Below are 6,940 nucleotides of genomic sequence, written 5' to 3'. Positions count from 1 at the left end.
AGGATCCTATTAGATTTTGGAGTCATTTTGTCTTTTAGAAGCTTCTGCATACCAACCAAAGAACACATTTCATTGTCTCTGAGAGGTTTGGGATCCTCTTTTAAGGGTGCCCCTTAAGTGGATTTACCTAAGTTAAAAATTTCCCACAGTAGCCACCACAGTTCCAGAAATGCACACACGTGTGTGCACACACACACATACACATTCACACCTGTTCCCAGTCACTCTCATCTTCCCAATAAAGTTAGAACACAATTTGGATATAATCAGTGTTCAGAATTTACATTATTAGTATTAGGCAGATATCCACAACTAATGCATGTAGTATGTTATGACTATATTTCCTTTGTTTTTTTCCCCTCAAGCTAATAATGCTACATTTTAAATGTTTGCTTCAGTTTTCTGTGTAATTATCACTAGCTCACCCATATGCTCTTTTTTCACAAGTACAGATCTCATCTCATTACATTCATCTCATTTACATTCATCAGGTCATCACCATCCCCACCCCACCCCCACTCAACCCCCCTGCTCCAGTCTGGACTGACCGCTCACCTGCCCTGCTATGCAGTAATTATCCAGGGATTTCCCTCACTCGCTGCATGGGTGTGCTCTTCAGTTTCCATCCAAGCCCTCCTAATGGCAGAAGAAAGGCAACTTGTACCCTTAGCGTCTGAGACCTCATCCTGATGCTGCATACCAAGCTTCTTTGAAGTCACTTGTTTTAGCTGAAATGAATGTTTTGTTCTCCTACAGATACATGAATGTCCTTCCTTATGCACAGTTTTGCTTTCAGCAGTTTTGGTTCCCTGCAGTAAGCTGCAGTATGAAAATATTGAATGGAAAATTTCAGAAATAAACAATTGATGTTATAAATTTCACACTCTTCAGAGTAGTGCTGATGAAACCTTGAACCATCCTGCCTCAGCCTTGAATCGTCCCTTTGTCCAGCCTGTCCACCCTGAGTCACTTAGTAGCCATCTCAGTTACAGATTGATGGTCACGGGACTGCAGTGCTTGTATTCAAGTCACCCTTTTTTTTACCAAAAAATATTTACAGATTTTACCGAATACTGGACCCAAAGCACCAGACCAGTGATGAAGCTAGTTTGGGTACGCCAAAGAGAAGCTATAACTGCTTCCTTTAAGTGAAAAGGTGAACATTCTCAACTTAATAAGGAAAGAAAAAAAGTCACAGAGTGCTGAGGGTGCTAAGATCTTTGGTAAGAATGAATCTTCTCTCCATGAAACTGTGAAGAAGGAAAAAGAAATTCCAATTTTATTGTTGTACCTCACACTAAAGAAGTTACAGCCACAGTACATGATAAATGCTTAGTTAAGACGGAAAAGGTATTTGTTGTTGTTCAGTCGCCAAGTTGTGTCCAACTCTTCGTGACCGCATGGACTGTATACAGCACGCCAGGCTTCCCTGTCCCTCACCATATCCTGGAATTTGCTCAGGTTCATGTCCATTGCATTGGTTTGTATAATAAGGTATTTTGAGAGAGACCACATTCATATAACTTTTATTATGGTATATTGTTAAAATTGTTTGATTTTATTATTGTTGTTAATTTCTTACTCTGCCTTATTTATAAATTAAACTTTATCATAGATACATGTATGTATAGGAAAACACATAGAATACATAGGGCTCAGTACTATCTGTGGTTTCAGACATCTATCAGGGGTCTTGGAATGTATTCTCCATGGATAGGTAAGGGGGAAACATCATATATCCATTTCTTTTTCACTTTTTTTTTTTTCTTTGATGATGAGTTTTTTTTTTTTAATTTTATTTTATTTTTAAACTTTACATAATTGTATTAGTTTTGCCAAATATCAAAATGAATCCACCACAGGTATACATGTGTTAAAAAATATTTTTTTAGGTTTTTTGGCTCTGCTGGGTCTTCATTGCTATGCCTGAGCCTTCTCTAGTTACAGAGAATGGGGGCACTCTCTAGGTGTGTTGCACAGACTTCTCATCGCAGTGGCTCCTCTTGTTGTGGGGCACAGGCTCTAGGTGCTTGGGCTTTAGTAGCTGCAGAACGTGGACTCAGTAGTTACAGTTCCCAGGCTCTGGAGCACAGGCTTAGCAGTTGTGGTGCATGGACTTAGTTGCCCAGTGGCATGTGGGATCTTCCTAGATCAGCAGTTGAACTGTGTCCCCTTCATTGCCAGGTGGATTCTTAACCTCTTGGCCACCAGGAAAGCCGCTCCATTTCTTAATGTGTTTCCTATTATTCACTGTTGTAAGAATGATGCTCCTACAATAGTGAATAATAAGAAGCATATTTACTATTGTCTGAATGATGCTTGGGCTTCCTTGGTGGCTCAGATGGTACAAAATCCGCCTGCAATGCAGGAGACCTGGGTTCAATCCCTGGGTGGGGAAGATCCCCCGGAGAAGGGAATGGCAACCCACTTCAGCATTCTTGCCTGGAGAATCCCATGGACAGAGGAGAGGGGTGGGCTACAGTCTATGGTGTCACAAAGAGTCGGAGATGACTGAGCAACTTACACACATATGAATGATGCTCAGAAAGAAATGGTGTATCTTTATCTTGGATTTTTGCAAAGCTCCTGGCATTATGATATGTATCTCAGTTTGAAAACCTTGGAATTGTAAGGGAGTTATGGAAAATAAGACAGGACAGCGTGGCTGGGCTGTTACTGTTGTGACAATACATCCATGATCCCATATCCTTGATCCTCAAATTATGGAATCTCTGAAAGCCAGTAGATTTTCATAACTCATTTAACAGCCAAATCTGACATAACCTGAATCATTTGGTAAGAAAATCTGGCCTTTCCTAGGCTGTATTGGGAAATACAGCCTCTAACTGGGCAGCCCTTCCCAGTGGCAATTCTATGCTGTGGAAGGAGGGAGTGTAGGGGATAGCATTAAAGGGGATAGCATTAAGGAAATAAGAATTTTTTTTTAAAGTAGTTACCCAGGTAAGGGCTACTGCTTAGGAGTGGTGAAGATAGGATGAATTTGAGAACTATCGATAAAGACTTGGGAGAGAGCCTCATGACTGACTAGGTTTGGGTGTAGCAAATGCTTCTCATGTGAGTTAAGTGTGGTAGAGGCCAGGAGCTGTGGAAGCACACTGCCTAGGTTTATACAGACTGTGTGGCCTCGAGCAAGTGACACTTGGGAGGAGGAAATGAAGTTAGCCACAGAAAATGCTTAGTGTAGTACCAGGCACATGGTAAGGGCTCAGTAAATACTATTAGTATGACAAAGTTGAACTTGAATTTTGTGTCCCTTGAAAAACTGATCGTCATCATCAACTGACATGTATGTAATTCAGGTGGTTAGTAACATTTGGCTCTTCCCTTTGTGTTTTAAAAAAACATATTATATATATTTCTGTTTACAAGCATTTTTCAAAACATTTTTAGAAGCAGGTGGAGTATAAATTATAGACTCCAAACATGGTGGTGCTAGTGGTAAAGAACCCGCTTGCCAATGCAAGAGATGTAGGAGACCTGGGTTCGATTCCTGGGTTGGGAAGATCCCCTGGAAGAGGAAATGGCAAGTCACTCCAATACTCTTGCCTGGAGAATCCCATGGACAGAGGAGCCTGGCGGGCTATAGTCCATGGGGTTGCAAAGAGTCGGACATGACTAAAGCAACTTTGCACTGTTAAGTGGAAAATTCTGAAAGAGATGGGAATACCAGACCACCTGATCTGCCTCTTGAGAAACCTATATGCAGGTCAGGAAGCAACAGTTAGAACTGGACATGGACCAACAGTCTGGTTCCAAATAGGAAAAGGAGTACGTCAAGGCTGTATATTGTCACCCTGCTTATTTAACTTATATGCAGAATACATCATGAGAAACACTGGGCTGGAAGAAGCACAAGCTGGAATCAAGATTGCCAGGAGAAATATCAATAACCTCAGATATGCAGATGACACCACCCTTATGGCAGAAAGTGAAGAGGAACTAAAAAGCCTCTTGATGTAAGTGAAAGAGGAGTGTGAAAAAGTTGACTTAAAGCTCAACATTCAGAAAACTAAGATCATGGCATCTGGTCCCATCACTTCATGGGAAATAGATGGGGAAACAGTGGAAACAGTGTCAGACTTTATTTTTTGGGGCTCCAAAATCACTGCAGATGGTGATTGCAGCCATGAAATTAAAAGACGCTTACTCCTTTGGAAGGAAAGTTGTGACCAATCTAGATAGCACCAACCTAGATAGCATGTATTAAAAAGCAGAGACATTACTTTGCCAACAAAGGTCCATCTAGTCAAGGCTATGGTTCTTCCAGTGGTCATGTATGGATGTGAAAGTTGGACTCTGAAGAAAGCTGAGTGCCGAAGAATTGATGCTTTTGAACTGTGGTGTTGGAGAAGACTCTTGAGAGTCCCTTGGACTGCAAGGAGATCCAACCAGTCCATTCTGAAGGAGATCAGCCCTGGGATTTCTTTGGAAGGAATGATGCTAAAGCTGAAACTCCAGTACTTTGGCCACCTCATGTGAAGAGTTGACTCATTGGAAAAGACCCTGATGCTGGGAGGGATTGGGGGCAGGAGGAGAAGGGGACGACAGAGGATGAGATGGCTGGATGGCATCACCAACTCAATGGACATAAGTTTGAGTGAACTCCGGGAGTTGGTGATGGACAGGGAGGCCTGGCGTGCTGCAATTCATGGGGTCGCAAAGAGTCGGACACAACTGAGCAACTGAACTGAACTGAAGCATTTTCAAAACATTTTTAGAAGCAGATAGAGTATAAATTATAGATTCCAAGTATAAGCATTATAGCACCCCATGTAGTCTAAAGGATATACAGCAAGAAATCTTAGTAACACAGCACGTTCCATCAGCATTGTTTATTCTATCCTTAAAAAGAAATATAATGAACTGAAATTCAAACATAGATGTTTTCTGATTTTGAAATACAGTTAAGAAAGAAATGACGTAGATTGCATATGTGATTGCATTAGTAGCCTATTTGCTGCTATAGTGTATTCAAAGTTTCACCAAAAGGCAGTATATTAGATTAAAAGTTCACCTACTTCTATTTTCAACACACAAATTCCAAGGACGGAAATACATGGAGGAGAAACCTATGTAATTAAGAGAGATTAAAAAACATAACCTATCACAGTGAATGGACTTTATTTGATTACTGATTTTTAAAGAGCATTTATAATTTATGAAATTTGTGAGACAACTGGAAATTTGCATAATGTCTGGCTATTTGCGAATGTTAAGAATTTTGTTGGATGTATAAATTGTACTGAGATGACAGTATTGTAGTAACATGAAAAAGAAAAAGGAGTCCCTCTTCAAACAAATGGTGTTGGGAAATATGAGTAACCACATGCAGAAAAAGGAGACTGGACCCCTGTCTTAACACCATTCACATAAATTAACTTGAAATGGATTAAAGATTTAAACCTGATACTGTAAAATTCCTAGAAGAAAACATAGGGAAGAAGCTCTTCGACAATGGTCTTGGCAACGACTTCTGGATATGAATGACACCGAAAACACAAACAACAAACGCCAATATCAACAAGGAGATTAAATTAAACTGAAAAACTTCTGCACAGGGAATTCCCTGGCAGTCCAGCAGTTGGGACTCAGCGCTGTCACTTCCAGGGACCCAGGTTTGATCCCTGGGTTGAGGACAAAGATTCCATAAGCCACATGGCACAGCCAAAACAAACAGTGGAAGCCCTTCTGCACAGCAAAAGAAGCAACAGAATGAAAAGGCAGTCTGAGGAATGGGAGAAAATATGTGCAGATCATATAGATGATAACAAACGAACAATCTGATTTAAAATGGGCAGAGGAACTAGAGTTTTTTCCTAAGAAAGACATCCAAAGAGCAACAGGTACATGAAAAGATGCTCTGTATATTGCAAATCATCAGGGGAATGCAAGTTAAAACCTCAATAAAGTATCAACTCACACCTGTTAGAACAGCTGTCATGGGTGGGCCCTGAGGACATTGGACTAAGTGAAATAAGTCAGAGAAAGACAAATACTGTATGGTATCACTTAAACGTGGAATCTAAAAAAGCCAAACTTATAAAAACAGAGAGTAGAATGGTGGTTCCCAGAAACTGGCGGGTGAGGGGCAGGAGAGATGTTGTTTAAGGGTACAAACTTGTAACTAGTCGATAACTATAAAGTCCTGGAGATCTAATGCACAGCATAGTAATTACAGAGAACAATGCTGTATTATAAGCATGAAACTTGCTGAGACTAGATCTTAATTATTCCCTTCACAAAAAAGCAGTGCTCACTGTGTGACGTGATGGAAACATTAACTAGTACTACCATAGCAATCCTCCTGCAGCTTAGATGCACAACACCAACAAGTTGCACACCTTAAAATTAGACAATATGTGTTATATCGCAACCAAAACAGGGGGTTCTAATCTTTTAGAAATGCACACTTACATATTCACTAATGAGATGATTACTGTGATTTACATAAACACAAGAAGAGGGAACTAGATGGGATCATGGTAAAATAAGACCAGCCACAAAATGTAACAGTTGAAGCTGGTGATGAGATCATTATGCTTTTCTACTTTTATAGATGTATGAAATTCTTAATGACTTTGGCTTTCTTTTTTTAAGAATCTATCTCCCGGGATTGAATGCAGTGATGGGGCAGGTGAGGCATTCCTCTTCTGAGCCACACCATGTCTATACTTCTTTTAGCTTTATTATCACAGCTTCCCTACATTATTTCTACAGAGTGAATTGATCTTGATTTTTCATATTTAATATTGTTTAGATGAAAGATAGCCTATGTATCTAAAATACTGCCCTTATATTAGGATTGAACATTTATGCTTTCTAACTGGAGGACTATATTAACCTAAATGTTTGTTTTTGAAAATCTATTCTTTACCCTTTCTTTTAGTTGATCTTCATTCCTATGTTATGCACAAGTCTA

Source organism: Bison bison, unplaced genomic scaffold (genome assembly GCF_000754665.1).
Source record: "Bison bison bison isolate TAMUID 2011002044 unplaced genomic scaffold, Bison_UMD1.0 scf7180017864162, whole genome shotgun sequence".
Taxonomy (NCBI): Eukaryota; Metazoa; Chordata; class Mammalia; order Artiodactyla; family Bovidae; genus Bison; species Bison bison.
The sequence above is the reverse complement of the archived record's forward strand: the minus strand, read 5'-3'. Positions refer to the sequence as shown.